Below are 19,382 nucleotides of genomic sequence, written 5' to 3' on the forward strand. Positions count from 1 at the left end.
ATACATATACATATATATATATATATATATATATATATATGTTGTATCTTAAAGTTGGTATATAATTGAATCCCAATTATGTAGTAAAGCATTAGGGGAAAGGGGTGAAAAAGGAGTCGTTCTTGGATGGGAAATTCTCTAATCCAAATATTCTCCATAGCCACCTAGCATTGGGTTGATTAGTAGCCAACTCCAACTCAAAGGTGTTCTCACGTTTGCCAGATGCTGTCTAAAGATGGCATTCCAGACTTGCCGATACAAGGCTCATAAATTGCCCAGATCTCTTCCATAAAGCTAATGTGGCCAAAGCACATGAACATGGGATTCAGGGCCCTGGAATCAAAATGGTAAAGAAATGATGAAAGTCATTTTGTTCTTCATAATAATACTTTGTAGCTAGCACATTATCTATTTCAAACTAGTCATTGCTCTTTACAAGGATTATCTCATTGTGTATCCCTGAACTTTTTCATCATTACCTCATTTTGAAGTTGGGAGAATTAAGGCAAAATCTAGTTAGACCAAGTGATGGGCAAGTATCTTCAGAATGAGAGACAAATAGTGAATAGAGTACCCACCCTGGGGTCAGGAGGACCTGATTCAAATCTAGCCTTACTGGCTGTGTGACCTTGGGCAGTCACTTAACCCCAATTGCCTTGCAAAAAAATAAAATCTTAAAAGTGAACAAAGGACTTTGGAGATCCAACTTATACCAAGTCAAAACCAAGTCAACAGCATTTGTTAAGTTCCTACCATGAGCAGGAATTGTGCAAGGAGCTTACATCTAATAGGAGGAAGAGAGCATAACATTCAAATGACTATATGCAAAGAAAGATAAATTAGAGATGATAAACAACGAGAAGGATTAAGAGGGACCAGACAAGTCTTGGCTCATAAAGTGAAATTAACTGGAAGTCGAGGGAAGCTGGGGGTAGAAATGAAGAGACAGAGCATCACAGACATGGGAGAAGGTCGATGGAAATCCACAGAATGGAGAGTCTTGCTCTAGAGAATAGAAGGGAAGCCAGTATCATTGGAACTCAGGGAACATTTACAGGGAATAAGGTGTCCAAAGATTAGAAAAGTAGAAAGGCGCCAGGTTATGAAGGATTTTAAGTCCTTTGAATCCTGCCAATTGCATTCCCAGCAAGAACTCATCTAAGCTTTCACTCCTGGGGGGGGGGGGCACCTATTACTCTTCTACATGACCCCCACCGGCCCCCTGCAGCCTTGTTAGAAAAATTCCTCTTAAAATCACCCTATGTGTGATTCAATGAGAACATGACCGAGTAAAAACTCAAATGTTTATTGTTTTACATACCGACAGTTTTTAATATTCCTGACTGAGCTAAATGTGACTATTTTGTGTCTTTATTAAACTAATTTCTTAAAAAAAATCACCCCATGGTTCCTTAAAAACTGCCCAAAAGCAGGACAAGAGAGTACAGTCTGAAAAGGGACACCAGCCCTCTCACTTCATCCAATTGAATGCTATGATCTAGATTCAGATATGGTCCATGTATTGTAGTTACTGGTTCCTCTGCTTTGAGACTGCCATACTCAGTCAGAAATTCCTGTCTCACCCCTCCCAGAACCACCCACTCACAGGAAGGAGAGTTTCCGCAGTAAAGCCAAGTAAACATGCACCTGTATGCCTAAAGGGAGACAGACTTTGTACTTTTTATTGGAGATAGAATCAAGGAAAAGTATAGTGGAGGGTCACACCCTAATGAGGTCCCAAGATGAAAACTTGCGTGACAGAAGCTTTGGGACAGCAAGGAAACTCCCCCCAACACTTTGATAATCCATGAATAAGTCTGCCTAAAGAAATGACTGCTTCTAGTCTCTTTGGAGTTCTCTAGTCTTAGATACCCTCCGTCTGGAGCATACCACTTACTCCCTCTTCTGGGACTCAAGAAGAACTAGATGGCATCTAGCATAGATTTGTTCATTAAAGAATATGCAAATTTCACTTAGAGGATAATGAAAATAAAGATTTAATTTTTTTACCCTTCACATTCACTCTCCCTCCCCACCAAATTTCTGACTACAGATCCACTCTGGTGGAGCTCTATGAATACATGAGTAAGAGCCCCCAATCCAACCAAAATATACAAAGTGGGAGAACAATTTTATTGCCATCATTATGATGCTATTTCTGCTGCTACTGTTATCCTTTATAGAATGTTCTTATGACATTGGCTCCATGCCAAAGAGAACTGGATTATTGCCTCTGCCCTAAATAAATAGATGGGACAGATGTGAAACAAACTGGAGGGTGATAGAAATGTCTCCAGGGAGGGCTTGATAACATCATAGAGGTCAAAGCCTACCACTGGTCAGTTGTAAAGCTGAGATCTCAGATTTAGAACTAGCATTATGTTTTTGAATGGATTTGGGGAGAAAAGTCAAAGCCACAATTAGCTATTAAAAGCAGAGAAGAAAAAAAGATAAAAAAAAAAGCAGAGAAGATGCCACTACTATTTTCCTATATCAATCAATATAATTTTTTTTTGTTTTTTGCAAGGCAATGGGATTAAGTGATTTGCCCAAGGTCACATAACTAGGTAATTATTCAGTGTGTGAGACTAGATTTGAACTCAGGTCCTCCTGGCTCCAGAGTCTGTGCTCTGTCCACTGCACCACCTAGCCGTCCCAACAAAGTACTTACTGAGCACTTTCAGCTTCAGCACAGAGCTGCAGATTCAGGGAGGAAGGGAGAAAGAGGTTTTAAAAGGAAATATAGGAAGGAGATGATCTTTATCTTCGAAGAATTTACCTTCTCAGATAGAATGCAAGGCAAATACTCACAAATACCTTAATTCTCCGATGATTCTGTGATTTTATTCAAGTGAGTTCTCAAATAGCAACAATAACAGCAACAAAAATAACGATGAGGATGAAGATGATGGTGATGGTGGTGGTGATACACTTGGAGAAGAAAAATGGCAAACCAGTTCAGTATCTTTGCCAAGAAAATCCCATATAGGGCCTTGAGAAGTTAGTTGGACAAGACTAAATTGCTGAAGAACGGATAATGATAGCTAGCATTTAAGATTTACATAACACTTCACACGTTATTTCATTTGATTCTCACAATTCTGTGGAGAAGTGCCTTTATTGACCCCACTTGGCAGATGAAGAAACTGAGGCAGTGCAGAAAGCACCAGGTCTGGAGTCAGGAAGACTTATCTTCCTAAGTTCAAATATGGTCTCAGACACTGGCTGTGTGACCCTGGGCAAGTCACTCAGACTGGTATGCCTCAGTTTCCTCATATATAAAATGAGCCGGAGAAGGAAATGGCAAGCCACTCCAGGATCTTTGCCAAGAAAATCCCCAATGGGACCAAGAAGAGTCAGAGATGACTAAAACAATTGAATGCCAACATCAAATAAAACTGAGAATTATAGGAATGATCTGAACATTCTACTACTCTGTGATTAGTGAACCCTGAAGGACCAGGTTTCTGGGCTGCTTGGAAGAAAGGTTTTATTATTTGCTATTAATGAAATACCCATCTAGAGAATTTCAGATCAATGATCCCTTGGGGTAGCTAGTTGGCTCTGATGCTTCTAGCACTTAGGGAACTGACATACACATTCAGAAACAAGACTTCTTTCACTCTTTTATGTAGCCCCTGACTTAAAGGAGTGTGGGAAGAATCTTAGGGAGTTGGGGGCTCTGACCCAGCACCTGAAATTCTTAACCCCGTGTAAAGAAAAAAAATATCCAATTCAACATGGACAAAGAAATCATTGTTAACAAAAACAAAATACCTACAGGAACTTATTCCCATAAATTTCTTGAAGAGAACTATGGTGGGCTTCATTCTCTTTCATCACCAGAAGATTTAGGTTGGGTCTCCAGACCAGTCACTGTAACTTTAGAAGAAACATAATAGGAAGGATATGCACTGAAAAGTTCCCTTTGATTAGAAACCGTGTCCATGTGTTTACAGGCCTTGGGCACATCCCCGGACATCTCTGTAAAATTTATTGTCAGGATAATCTAATCTGAGGGGGGAAGGAGGTAATAATACCCTTGGTGTTCCCAGTATAACTTTCCAAAAAGCAACATAATAGTTTTTGTCTTGAAGAATATGCTCTGAAAAAAAAAATTATCATGGAAACTATCCTAATCCGTTCTGCCCTTAGTTACTGCCTATTGTATTTTGCATAGTGAGATACTAGGCAAGTCAATTATGAGTTGAATGAACAACAAATGAACAACACAATCTAAAGGCAGGATGATTTTTCGGCCAATCAATAAGCAGTTAGAGAATGCCTGCTATGTGGTAGGTTCACACAACATCAAAAACAAACAACTATTCAACATTCAAATATTGAAATTTTTTCCCAATGATTGATTATTTATTTTCTCTCCTCACTCCTCCCCCATCAAGTAATAACAACAAAAAGAAAAGATTCATAATAAACATGCATAAATGGAGCAAATTTCCTCATTGGCCATGCCCCAGATAAATGTCTCATTCTACATCTTTAATCCATTAAATCCAGGCAAGAGGTGGGTAGCAAGTTTTTATCTTTTATCCTCTGGCTTGTAGTCGGTTTGCTCAGAGTTCTAACATCTTTCAATATTGTTGTCACCATATAAATTGTTTTTCTGGTTCTGCTCCCTTCACTCTTCACTAGTTTAATGCAGTCTTTCCTTCTACTAATATTTGCTATAGCTATTATGTGCTATAACACTATAAGCTCAGAGAAGCAAAACAGCATGGTTTAGGAGATAGAGAAACCACCTCAGAGTAAGGAAGAGCTGAATTCAAGTCCAGCCTGACCTCGGGCAGGACACTAACTCCTCAGTGCTCCTGACTATAACTTGCATAGAAAGTGGGGATCTTACATCTATTGTTATAGGAATTTCCTCTCCAGTATTCTAGAAAATTAAAATTTACATGTATGAAATAGTGCGGTGGACAGTGTAGTGGTTAGTAATGGCCATAGCATCATAGCTGATGGGATTACAAATGCAATCACATGATAATAAACTCTCTGAACTTAAGACTGGACCTATCTGTCTACAACCGACTTTGTAAGGTGAATGACATGATTATGCCTTGGTGTTCCCTCCCCCCAAAGGGGTACTTTCCAGTCCAATTAGTGGACTGTATGGAAATATGGATCAAAAGACATTGAGGCTTCTATTAAAAAAAACTCAGTTGATGCTTGGGAGCAAATGGAATTTTAAAAAGAGTAGAGTTAATTAAAGCAAATCATTTCCAAATCAAACAGGAATGCTACTCCTCCCATCCCAGGTGCCAGGAGAAAGCAAATTCAACCTTATACCTTTCTTCAATGAAAAATGGTACAATGAGAGCTATACCATTCTTCAATGAAAAAAATGGTACAATGAGAACTATACTTAGCTTGGGTTACAGATATTATAAACAGCAAAAGGTATTTTGTATGAAGCCCTTTGAACTCATTGGGAGACAGGTGCTGTGTATCTTTGAGGTATTGTTATTAAAGGATAATCTGGCCTTCCCCCAAAACTTGATTAACTGCTTCAAGGAATCTATTAGATGAAATGAAAGAAAAGGAAAACAGTAATGTCCAAGGCAAAGGTTCTACTATCCATGAATAGATTTCAGGGTTCCATGAATCTGGTTTATTTAAAAAATATTTTGACAGCTGAACTTTAGCATAATTTGTTTGCTCTGTAATCTTAAGTGTTATATTTTATGAGTTGAAAATATTATTTGGAGGAGTCTATAGGCTTGCCTTACCAGACTCCCAGAGTTCCAATATACATAAAAGTGTTAAGAACATTTGGTGAGTGAGATCGGCATTCTATTGATTCTCCCTTCTCAGTCTCCCACCTTTCCTACCCCTCCAATCATTCCCAGGTTAAACTAGTATTTGAATTACCTGTAATGCCTATGATAACAATCCTTAGGGGATGACCTAGGATAGTCATAATAATAGGTTGGGTCAAGAATTCACTGCTTAATGGCGATTATTATAACCATCCAACAGTATATGAGAAAGCTGGCTGTTCCTATGTTGAGGAAAGAGCTGGGCTTCTTGCCATACCAGCATATCAATGGGTGGCAGGCTTGCCACGTAGCTGTTAGTTAGCTGGGTGGGTGGTTGGCAAAGAGTCACGAAACCTGAGAAGAAGTTGGTGCTGGAGTTTTGTTTGTTTAACTTATAAATGGTCTAATTACTGAAGCCAAACAGTACCACGCCCTTAGGACAAGAGAAGAAATCTCTTCCTTACATAGTTTCTGCAATTCCCCTTACCCCCACCAAGGTAAAATTGAAAATTTATGCTTAGCCTTAATTTAATAAGTGAGTTTCTCTAGCCCTAGACTAGCAGAGGTCTAAAACTTTAGTGTTGAAGGAGAGAAGAATTTAAATTTTCTTAAAGTAACTATGTTTTGACTAACAGAATCAAAACTAGGGCTTATCAATGAAGTTTTTTAATTAAACCATAGGACTCCATCCATTTTGATAGGATGTTGCCTTAAAGATGATGAAATTTTGGGTCTTATAGTGTCCTCTGAGAAGTATTGAAATCTAACCCTTAACTAGAGAAAGAACCTAGAAAAACAGGAGTGGATACTTAAAGGTCATGGTCCTTGAGTATAAAAGCAATTAGGTCACCCTTAAAAAAAAAAAGACTGGAAAATAACCTCCCCTATTATACTAACATTACAAATGGTCACCTCAGGGTTGTGGGCAAGTTGCAAGAGGCCTCATTTGTGATAAAAGTGTGACTTATAAAATTGACATTTTATAGGCAAACACAGAATGGAGAAGTGGACAGAGACCAGCTGAACTCAGGCCTTAAAGAAAAAGGTCTTGGTTCAATATTTTCCTCTTCTCAAAAGAACTGGGTTAACCCAAACAAGGATTTTTTGGTGTGTGACTGATATGTATAATGGAGGGAGTTTTCTCAGTAGGCGTTGTATGAAATCACACCCCCCCCCAAAAAAAAGGAAAATGGGGAAAAAAGAGAAAAAGAATCCTGAGCTTTGTGAGATGATCAGAGCTCTAATGATTAAATATTAATCACTTGTTCGTTCTTCATACTCAAAGATAACCATGACATCAGTAAGGTGATGATGCAACAGTGACTTGGAAGTGAATTGGATTTAAGTGAGGAAGGACTATGCAAAGTCACCAGCCTCACTTTGCCCTCTGGAAGCATTTGGGTCCAGTAGCTAGATACACATCAGGGCAACTGGAGAAAGTCCAGGATATAGAGGGAGACCTGCCTCAACCAAACTGATTAATATTAGGAATAACATGACTTGGACATTGTTTAGTTTAGGCTATTTTAGCTTTAAAAAAAATGAATTAGAGAACCTAAAGAAAATTCATGAGCTTTTAAAAGCTATCCACTGGGCTATTCACTTTAGTTTAGAGATTTTTGGATCCATCCCTCTTCATTTCATACACAAAGAAGCTGACCCTTAAAGAGACACAGGATCGATGGCGTGGTGGATAGAGCACTGGCCTTGGAGTCAGGAGTACCTGAGTTCAAATCCGGCCTCGGACACTTAATAATTACCTAGCTGTGTGGCCTTGGGCAAGCCACTTAACCCCATTGCCTTGAAAAATCTAAAAAGATCATGTGGATAGGAAGTGATGGAGCTGAGAAATGGACTGGGTCTCCTCACACCAATCTATCATCATTTCCTGTGCATCAACTCCTTCCTGTATCACAATTATTATATTAAAACCAGTATATAAATCCAGAAGTTTTAGTGTAAACTTTAATAACTTAAAAGATATATATGAAACACATAATAAACTTCCCTGATTGGGCTTAAAAGGAGAGGAGGGATATGATCATTTTTTCAATAGGTCATTCTGTATAGTTCTGAAATATGTTCTTAGCACCTACAGGATAAGCCCAGAGGGGCCACATTCCCACCATCCTTCCACTAAGCCCAGATTCTTTAAATAGGTAATTCTGGTCCTTTGATTGCCATCACAGTGATAGACATGAAAATAGTCTCAACGAATGCTTGTGGGATGATGGAATAATGTGGACCTTATTCATTAACACTGATATTAAATTACAAGCCATTCAAAGTTGAGTGGGAGATTAAGTTCTATTACTTTTTTCATCTCAGTTGAGTAAGTGGTGACTAAAATTTGGGCTAAAGGAAGGAAGAGGTTGAATCATGGTGGTGGTAATGGCTTATTGATACAGAGCATGTCAATTTTAATTCTCTCTAGGATTACTCCTTCCCCCTTTCAATCTCCCTAAAGCTATTCTTGAGGACTCCTAGTAAACCCATATGCAAGAAGATAGAATTCATTTTTTCCAGTGATACTTTGTGTGTAACAGAGACGGTCATTTAAGCCTGTTTGGCAACAATAGCCTGTTTCATCATTAGAAAATTCAGAGATAATTACAGTTGGGGACATGTGACAAGTCTAAGAGTCTGTAAGAACTGACAAGGGATGGCATGGAACTCATTCTTTTCCTTGCTAATTTTCCCAAACCAGAGAGATCAGGTACTGACATCAGAAAGGAAAAGATTCATAAAACTTTAAATTATTCCTTACCTTTTTCATAATGTGTCCTGACAAACAAATGTTTTCCAGATTCATTGAAATGAAGCCTATGAAATAATCATTGGGGCAACCATAAGGTCCTGGGTCTGGAGACAGTTCAAATCCAGTCTCAGATGCTTACTAGCTGTGTGACTCCTTGGACAAATCATTTAATGTCTGTCTACCTCAGTTTCTTCAGTTGGAAACTGGGAATAAAAAGCACCTATCTCTCAGGATTGTTGTGAGGATCAAATGAGGATCAAATTTATAAAACTCTTAATAGTGGACACTTATTAATTTTTGCTCCCTTGCCTTCTAAGGCTGGAATAAAAGATACCTCATCCCAGGATAGTTTCTTATAAAACCCACCTCCTTCCAACCTTTCCCTGGATGTAAGAGTAAGAATCTCTCTCCCTCTCCTCTTTGCTCTCTCCCTCCTCATTTATAAAATGGTTAGAATGATAACACCCACCTCAATGTCTTGCTGTGAACATAAAGTAAGATAATATTTGTTTAGTGCTTTGCTCAGAATACTTTGTAAATGTTTTCCATCATCATCATCATCATCACCATTAATATTATTATTATTATTATTATTTTAGATATTGGGTCTCCCCTGACTTTCCAGACTGGATGTGCTGCAGCCATTCATAAGCCTAATCTACTACTTATTGGCTTTGGAACTTTGACTCACTCCACTTCTGACCCCGCTATTTGCCCCTCCCCAAGAGATGGCCTCTAATTCCCCAGGGCTCATCATATTGGTACCATACTTAGTGTTTGTCAACTAGGTGGTACCGCAGTGGATAGTACATTAGACCTGAAGACATTAAGAACTGAGTCCAAATCTGATCTCAGACACTTACTAACTGTGTGACCCTGGACATGTCATTCAACCTAGTCTGCCTCAGTTAGCTCATCTGTAAAATTGGGATAAAAATAGCACCGGCTCCTGGGTGATTATAAAAATCAAATGAGGGGGGAAGCTAGGTGGTGTAGTGGATAGAACACTGGTCCTGGAGTCAGGAGGACCTGAGTTCAAATCTGACCTCAGACACTTAATAAATGCCTAGCTGTTTGACCTTGGGCAAGTCACTTAAACCCATTGCCTTAAATAAATTAAAAAAAAATTTTTTAAAGATCAAATGAGATCTTTGTAAAGTTCTTAGAACAGTGCCTAGATGTTTAATAAATGCTAGTTTTCATTATTATCATCATTCTGGTTCGCTACATGTCAGAATTCCCAAGTTTATACAATCAATAGCATTAATCTCCCTAGCATCTAAATCTACAGATGTGCCCCACCATATGGGACTACCACTATTTTATAGATAGACTCTCTGTCCTCAAAAGTCTTATAATCAAATAATGCTCTTTTTCTTTTTTAAATGGAAATTCACTAGTTTGTTCAAATGGTTTGCTCTCTTCAAACTGAAAGGACTCCGTAGGATAATGATGATAATAATTAATAATAATAATAATAGTAGTAGTAGTATTAACTAGCATTCCCATAACAACCTAAGGTTTACAAAGCACTTTGGAAATATCGTTTCATTTCATCCTCACAACCTTGGAAGGTTGCTACCATTATTTTGCCACCCCCATTTTACAGATAAGGAAACTGAGGCAAGGGAACTTAAGGGATTTGTTCAGGGCCACCCAGCTAGTAAGTGTCTGAGGTCAGATATAAACTCAGCTCTTCCTGATTCCAAATCCAACATCATATCTGCTGCCCTCACCTTGCTGTTTCATCATCATATGTATAATGGGATGTCCATGACACAAATGGATGATGATGTTTTTCCTTCATTCTGAAGAAGACTTTAATATCAGGGAGGTGATGCCAGGACATGAAAGTGAATTGGACTGGAGTGAGAGGAGTGCTGTGCAAAGTCACCAACCTCACCTTCTCCTCTGGAGAAATTTAGTAGCTAGATGTGAATCAGGACACTTGGAGATGGCCCTGGATGACACAAATATTGATAAAGCAATTATTAAGAACTCTATAGGTGCCAGAGTATGTGCTGGGGAGTAGGGAAACTGAAATAACCCCAGTCCTAGAGCAAGACAACCATTGAGAGTGACCAGAGAGCTGACTTCCAAACTGGAAGACCTCCATTCAAATTCTGACTCTGGCATAAGAGAAGGTGCCAATGAAATCACCAAATCAATCCCTATTTTTAACTCTGCCCTTGAAGATATAGATCCCTATGTGGATAGAAATGTATATACATAATATTATATATTTATATACATAATACATGAAATTATACATATACTATATATACATAGGGCAACTAGGTAGTATGATAGTAAATGCAGTGTCAGACCTGGAGTCAGGAAGACTCATCTTCATGAATTCAAATCTGACCTCAGACATTTACTAGCTGTGTGATCCTGGGCATCTCCTTTAACTATGCTTGCCTCAGTTACCTCATTTGTAAAATGAACTGGAGAAAGAAATGACAAACCAATCCAGTATCTTTTCAGGAAAACTCCATATGGAGTCAAAAAGAACTGGACAAAACTGGAAAAAAAATTGAACAAATATTTATATATAAAACGTTTGCGTATAAATTTACACTAAATAATTTTGGAGAGGAGGCTCTATAAGTAAGGTGGAGAGTAGTAGGGAAAGGTCTCATGTGGCAGGTGGCTTTTGAGCCAAGATTTAAAGGAAACTAAAGATCTGTGAGAGGTGGGAGGTAAGGAGGGATTACATTCCAGACATGGGGAGAGGCTATATAAAAGCTCTGAGACGGCAGATGGAATGTTGTATGTGAGGAACATCGAGATGGCCAGTTTGGCTGGAATGTGGAGTGCATGAAGGGAAGTGACAAACGGTGGCTGGGATCCAGTTTTTGAAAGCCTTTCAGACCTAACACGGAAGTTTGGAGAGAGAGAGTGAGTCCCTGAAGTTCCTTGAGTAAGGGAGTGACTCAGTGGTCAGACCTGTGCTTTAGAATAATCACTTAGGCAACTGTGTGGAGGAGAGATGGGAGAATGGAGAGAATTGAGAGAGAGGTATCATATATATATATCATAGAAAAAATATTCCCCATGAAGCAATAAGGTGGCGCATTGGACAGTGCACCAGCCCTGGAAATGGGAGGGCCTGAGTTCAAATCTAGTATCAAGACACTTATTAATTTTTGACCCTAGGCAAGTCGCTTCACCCCAATTCTCTTGCCCCGCCCCAAAAAAAGAAATTCTCACATGCTGTAAGAAATGATGAGTTGAACAGAATACCTTCTGTGGGGGGTGGGGGGAGGGAAGCAAGAATGGGGAAAAAAATTGCAAAACTCAAATAAAATATTTCTCTAAAAATAAAGAAAGGATAAGTTAGTTGATTTTAGAAAAACATGGAAAGACTTGCATGGAAGAATGAAAAATGAAATAAGCAGAACCAAGCAGAACATGTCATATAAAATAGCAATAATATTGTTCAAAGAACAACTGTAAATTACCAAGTAAAGGATGACTTAAGGAAGCTGCTATCTATCCACCTCCACAGAAAAAAAAAACTGATAAATAGATGCATAGTATGATTTTATACATAGTTTATTAATATATTATATGTCATATATTATATATACTATTAATGCATATTATATATATATTTACAATTCTGTGTCAAATGTTGGTCTTCTCTAGTGGAGGAAAGTGACAATTTAGAACTTAAAATGTTACAAAAATTTAAATATTTAAAAAAATTAATAAAGTGGTCAAAAGATATAAACAGTTTCAAAATAAATGCAAATTATAAATGACCATATGAAAACATATTCTGAATCACTAATAGTAAGAGAATTCAGATAAAAACAGTACCAAGATTACACCTTACATCTTGAAATTGGAAATGATGTAGATATTTGTAAGAACCAATGGAGAAAAATATAAGTGAAACCCTAAATACAGTATAACAATGAGAACCCCATAAGTAAAAAAAATCAGGAAAGAAAAGCTGAACTTTGAAAACTGCGAAAGTCCCTTAGAACTGATAATGGACCATTGCTCTCTCCTCCTGGCAAACCAAAAAGAAGCTACTAGGATAAGTGATATATCTTTGCTGTGAGAATATGCTTTAATGTTTTTCTTTGTTACAAAGGAACATTTAAATTAGAGGAGAGAACTATCTGTGTGACCCTGGGCAAGTCATTTAACCCTGTTTGCCTCAGTTTCCTCATTTGTAAAATGAACTGGAAAAGGAAATGACAAACCAATTCACTAGCTTTTCTGTTATAATTATTATTCCCTGGTTCTTTCTTCATCATACTCTAGTATACTATTTAAAGTTTTTTGGTTTTTGGTATTTTTTTTGTGACAAAGAGTTAGATGACTTTTGCCCAAGGTCATACAGCTAATAAGTGTTGAGTGTCTAAAAGTCAAATTTGAACTCATGTCCTCTTGACTCTAGGGTGGGTACTCTTATCCATTATGCCACTTCCATACCCCAATATGAATGTCTTTTGAATGTACCCATCACCAGATACTGAGATGCTTTTCAGATAAAGGTGAAACTGTATGATAGTAAACTTAGATACTACAGAGAGGGAATGAAAATTCTTTTTCCATTATGGAAAATTCCATTGATAAGAAAGGGTTAATAGCCTCAATGCTGCCCTGGTATTCATACTTTTTTTTAAATCCCAGTCAGAGATCTCTCCTCTTTCTTTCTGTGTCTCTGTCTCTCTCTCTGTCTCTCTCTCTCTGTCTGTCTGTCTGTCTGTCTGTCTGTCTGTCTGTCTCTCTCTCTCTCTCTCTCTCTCTCTCTCTGTCTGTCTCTCTCTCCCCCCTCTCCAAATTCATCATAGCCCTTTGCTTTCTTTCTGCTTTGGACTTCAGATTCTCTTATATCCTAATTATTGCATACTTCACCCAGCCCCACACTTGCCTACCTCATTGGATTGTAAATTCCTTGAGAGCAGGATATGTACCACATCTAATATATTTTTATAACTCCAAAGCCTTAGACAAAGTATGTGCTAAAACTGACTTTAATTGAAATAATCAACAATGAATATGTTGAGTCTTATTTTCAATTTCTTTTTCATGGAAACACTATAACATCCAGGTGCCATATTACCTAGAGAAGGGACTTTCTCCAACATTCTAGTGAAAAAAAAATTATGTGACCCACAAACAGATAAAAAATTCCCCTGCCTCTCTCAGCATGTGAAAGTAATGTTTGCTCTATTCTGGGCATCCATCTTTGAAGCTCAAATTGGATTATTCATTTGTATGAACTTCCCAGGAATTTGGTTATCCTCTTGGAGGAGGTTTGGATATATTTAGATCTGCCCAAGTCAAATGAATCAACATATATAAAAGCTATTATTAAATTATTAAATTATTATATCCAATACCACAAAAACCATCCAATATTTCACCAAGAGGACCCCTCAAACTTCTGGCATAGTTCTAGAAGTAACCCAGTATTCTTGGAGTACATTGGCTGAGCCTGGAGAAAGTCAGTTCATTTGCTGTTGGTCCTCCAGCCTGGAAGAATTGGGGGAAAAAATAAAATTGAAATATTGAGTGAATCTAGGTAAAATCAAATTGTCAGATTTATGTAGTCAAGAACACCTGAGTTCAAATACAAGTTTAGACACTGATACTTACTGTGTGACCTTGGGAAAGTCACTTACCCCCGAGGCCCCAGTGCTGGCTTTGATTGGCACATTACTATTTTCTCCCAAAGGGTCACCTGTACCAAGTAGAATATGTTTTTAAAGCTATTAACCAGGGTGACCTTACATCAGTAGCTGTCCAAGGAAAAGACTGTGCAGTAATTGTTACACAAAAGAAAGTACTGGACAAGTTATTGGATTCAAGCACAGTGACTCACTTATTCAGAATAACTGAGAACATTGGCTGTGTGATGACAGGAATGACAGCTGATAGCAGGTCCTAGGTGCAAAGAGCTTGCTATGAGGCTGCAAATTGGAAATACAAATATGGCTATGAGATTCCTGTAGATATGTTGTGTAAAAGGATTGCAGATATTTCTCAGGTCTATACACAGAATGCTGAAATGAGACCCCTTGGCTGTTGTATGATATTGATTGGTATTGATGAAGAACAAGGCCCTCAAGTATACAAATGTGACCCTGCAGGCTACTACTGTGGATTTAAGGCCACTGCAGCTGGAGTCAAACAAACTGAGTCAACCAGTTTTCTTGAAAAGAAAGTGAAGAAAAAAAAAAGAAAGTGAAGAAAAAAATTGACTGGACATTTGAACAGAGAGTAGAGACAGCAATAACATGCCTGTCTACTGTTCTAGCCAATGATTTTCAAGCCTTCAGAATTAGATGTCGGCGTAGTTACAGTTGAAAACCCTAAAGTCAGGATTCTGATGGAATCGGAGATTGATATACACCTTGTTGCTCCAGCTAAAAAGGATTAACACTATTAGTCTCCCTAATCAACTATATGCTGACCAGGATATTTGGTAAAAACCAACACATTCATCAATGACTGTGATTTGACAAAAGACCCATATCCCCCTAAAGTGGACCCGGCTCTGTATAAATAAAATGGATGTTTTAGAAAAGAAAAAGGATTAATGACTTGGGCTATCAATAAAGCCTTGTTTGATGACAGAGGGAAGAACTAGGAGAAGACATTGAAAGTCGCTAAGAGCTGATTTTAGTATGACATCAGCAGAAACTTCCTAATGATTATAACTATCTATATGCAGAATTTGTTGCTTCAGGAGAGGGAATGGACTTCTAGGTGAGATACTCAAGCACTTGCTGGATAACCTATGGGGCTTCTTTTCCTGTGTAGTTTGAAGTAGACAAACAATGTTGTACTATATTTAAAATTTTGTGATTCTGAGAAATTAGAATAGACAGAATTCTTGACAGCCTTGGTTTCTCTGAATTGGAATAGATGATGGTGGAAATTGTGGGGAGGGAGGGAATAGGAGAGAGAGAGAAAGAGAGAGAGAGAGAGAGAGAGAGAGAGAGAGAGAGAGAGAGAGAGAGAGAGAGAGAGAATATTATAGGGGCAGCTAGGTGGTGCAGTGGGGGTGGCTAGGTGGTGCAGTGGATAGAGCACCGGCCCTGGAATCTGGAGTACCTGAGTTCAAATCCAGGCTCAGACACTTAATAATTACCTAGCTGTGTGGCCTTGGGCAAGCCACTTAACCCCATTGCCTTGCAAAAACCTAAAAAAAAGAGAAAAAGAAGGAAAAACAAACGAAGAGAGAGAGAGAGAGAGAGGGAGAGAGAGAGAGAGAGAATTATGGTTATAATGGGCATAATCTGTATCAAGGAAAAAATTCTTATATGAGTAAAATATCTATATCATGAATAGTTTTGCACAGACTTCTTGAAATCTTATTCAGCCTTAAAAAAATCTATGGTCAGTGAGTCTCAAACTGCTACTATTCCATGAACTTTGGGATAGAAAAGTGTCAATTGACTAAATTCAGTTTAAATGCAGGAAAATAAATGCTCTTGCCATGTCAAAGCCAAGAAGGGTGTGTAGCTAACTGCTCAGAGAATTAAAATTCCTCCATTGCAATTGCATCTAGAATGCTGTGTTTAGAAGCAGGCAGGGAATTTGTAGTCCCCTTTGTACCATGCACATAGAGATCTACATTATTGGCAGTGGAAAGGCTATTTAAGTCATTTGAGGATTAAATATAAAATATGACTTGCCCCATCCCCATTCTGCAAATTCTATTCATTTTCTCTTCAGGAGTTAATTGCCCAGAAAAAATTTAGTATCATTACTTATGGATTCAAACTTTACCTCTTATTTATAATAATAATTTTATTGTTTCAAAATTGACTACCATCAACAATTTCCTCACCAACTAATGAACATTTCCTTAATGAAAGAATTGAAAATGAGAGTATCTGAAGTTCCACTATATACAATTTCTTTCTTTTCCTGACTATGTAACTGAAGTAGTTCCAGCACTTCCTTGTTGGTTGATATCTCCTCCTGAATTTCCTTCTACTCTCATAAGTTTATTTTAAAAATTATTCATCTGCTCTTTTTTATTTTCTTCCTTTTTTTAACTCAACAGTCCTTTCCCCTCTCCCAAATTAAGTGTCACTGATAGATATTGTCACACAAAAACAATCCACACATTAGCTATAAAAGAAAATATGTTTCGTTCTGCTCCTCTAGTTCCTCAGCTCTCTTCAGAGTACATCATTAGTCTTCAGGAGTCATGTTTGGACAGTCCATGGGTTGCATGAATCTTAATCCTTTCACTATTGTTTTCCCTTACAATGTTATAGTCATTGTGTAAATTATTCACTTGGTTCTGTTGACTTTGCTCAGCATCAGTTCATATAAATTCTCCTGGGTTTCACTAAATAGATCACTTTTGTCATTTTTTTAATGATGAGATATAATTTCATTATATTCATTCACTATAATTTTATTCAACTGTTTAAGATTTTGTTTCTAGTATTAAAACACTGAGAAATGCTGCCATAAATATTTTTACACATAAGAATCCTTTCTATTTTGTATTTATTTGGGATTGTAAATCCACTAGAGCCTTTTTGAGGATTGTTCAAAATTGCATTCAAGAGTGGTTGGATCCCTTCATGATTGTGTCAGTAGTGTATCAGTGTACCTGATGTCTCACAGATCCTAGACCTATTCTATTTTCCTTTTTTTGTTATCTTTGCCAAACATTGTGGTTATAATCCTTATAATCTTAGAAGGAAAAGGATCCTTTATATGAGCAAGAATAGAGGACTTCTTGAAATCTTATTCAGTGTAAAAGTTCACGCTTGTTTTAGGTTTAATTTCTCTGGTTATAAGAAATTTGAGCCTTAGTTCCTATCTTTTGACTATTTAAATATTTGGGAGATAGTTGTTATTCTTATATATTTGCATTAATTTTCTGAATAATTTGAAGAGAAATTTACAATAAGGAAATTTTCCCCAGTTCATAGTTTCACTTTTAATTCCAATGTTGGTTTTGATGGTGGTGGTGGGGGAAACTTCTTGATTCTATGTACTCAAAATTGTTCACTTTATTTCCTGTGATTCTGTTTATCTCTTGTTTGGCAACAAATTTTCTTATAGCTACAGTTATTAAGGGTATCTCCTTTCCTGTGCCTCTAATTTATTAATGTGGGATTAGTTCTGAACCTAATTTCTGCCAGACTCTTTTCCATCTTCCCTAGCATTTTTTCAAATAGTCAGTCCCAAGTAGTTGATGTCCTTTGATTTATGGGTTACCATCCTTGGTTTCTTTTTAATCTTCTGTATCATATCTTTTTTTGATACAGAATCAAATCAACTTTTCTGTTTTTTATTTGTTTTGTTTTGTTTTTTAGGTTTTTGCAAGGCAAATGAGGTTAAGTGGCTTGCCCAGGGCCACACAGCTAGGTAATTATTAAGTGTCTGAGATCGGATTTGAACCCAGGTACTCCTGACTCCAGTGCCAGTGCTTTATCCACTATGCCACCTAGCCGCCCCAACTTTTCTGTTTTTTAACCAGAATGAATTCGTTTTGATGACTACTGCTTTATAGTGTAATTAAAGATCTAGTATTGTTTTATCCCTTTTATTCCTGCTTTTTTTCCCATTATTTTCCTTGAAATTATTGACCTTGTGTTCTTCTGGGTGAATTTTGTCTCCCTGTTTCCCTGATGAATTTAATGAATTTCTATAACATGCTCTGTAATAAGTTTTTACCCATTCTTCACTTCTATCCTATTATATTTCTTCTTCCTTCCCTTTTCTTTCCTCTCTTGAACTAACAAAGCAGAACCAAACCACATTCAGGTCCTATGTTTATCCCTATTTATTCCCTTTATGACTTGCAAATACATTAGGACTTTGAAAGGACTCTTGTTTCTTCTCTCCCTAGTAGAATCATTTTTTTTTACTCAAACATATTTACTTTTCTTGGTTTCTGTTGACTATGATGTTTGCATTTCAACATTTGCATTCATTGTTTGTATTTTTAAGAGATATGTTTGGAAATCTTTTATTCTATTAAAGATAAATTTCCCCCTCCCCCATTGAATTTTAATCAGTTTTGTAAGTCAAATTATCTTTCATTATAAGCTTTGATCTTTTACCTCCTTTTAATACCATGTTTCAAGATTTTCTCTCCTTTATAATAGTAGTGGCATAGGCTTTTGTGATGCTGACTATGGTTTCTTGCCATTTGAATTCTTTCTGAATGCTTGCAATATTTTTCTTTGATTGGAAACTGAGTTTAAGATTTCTTTTAGGAAGTAACCCATAAATTATTTCTATTTTCACTTTGCCCTATGTTCTAACAGATATAGGGAGTTCTATTTTGTAAAAAACCACACATGCCATCTTCCATCTCTCTAGCTTTGCACTGGTTGACTCCAAAGCTTCGGATGCCTTCTCTCCTCACCTCTGCCTCTGTGGATCTCTGAATTGCTTCAAAAAGACTCAGTTTCTCTGTTGCTGTTGTTCCTTTGGTTTCAATTGTTCCCCCTCTTTATAATCCCATATAAAGTATCCTTGGCAAGGATAATGGAGTGGTTTGCCATTTCCTTCTCCAGCTCATTTTACAGATGAGGAAACTAGGGCAAACAAGGTTAAATACTTGTCCAAGGTCACACAGTTAATAAGTGTCTGAGGCCAAATTTGAACTTAGGTCTTCCTGAGTTCCCACCTGGTATTCTATCCATTTTGCCACCTTCAGCCACCCTTTCTAGAAGGCCTCTATTGGCCTCCTGGCTGCTAGAATCTTCCCCTCCAAGATTAACTTCACTCTTCTCTATGTGGATCCTATATGTTCCAATTTATTTACATATTATCTTCCTCATTAGAATGTAAGCTTTCTGAAGGCAGGAACTTTTTTTTGGCCCTTTCCTTGTATCTTTGCA

The 19,382-nt window shown here is 37.4% G+C and overlaps 1 protein-coding gene and 1 pseudogene across 5 annotated transcripts in view; both read left to right on the top strand.

Annotated features, from left to right (window-relative positions):
• The window catches only part of SHROOM3 (shroom family member 3), a 247,547-nt gene that overhangs the window by 80,624 nt on the left and 147,541 nt on the right, over positions 1–19,382 (top strand). The gene's annotated exons all lie outside the window — the stretch shown is intronic.
• The window catches only part of LOC141517496 (proteasome subunit alpha type-6 pseudogene), a 38,200-nt pseudogene continuing 18,818 nt past the window's right edge, over positions 1–19,382 (top strand).

Source organism: Macrotis lagotis, chromosome 3, assembly GCF_037893015.1.
Source record: "Macrotis lagotis isolate mMagLag1 chromosome 3, bilby.v1.9.chrom.fasta, whole genome shotgun sequence".
In the NCBI taxonomy this organism is placed as follows: Eukaryota; Metazoa; Chordata; class Mammalia; order Peramelemorphia; family Peramelidae; genus Macrotis; species Macrotis lagotis.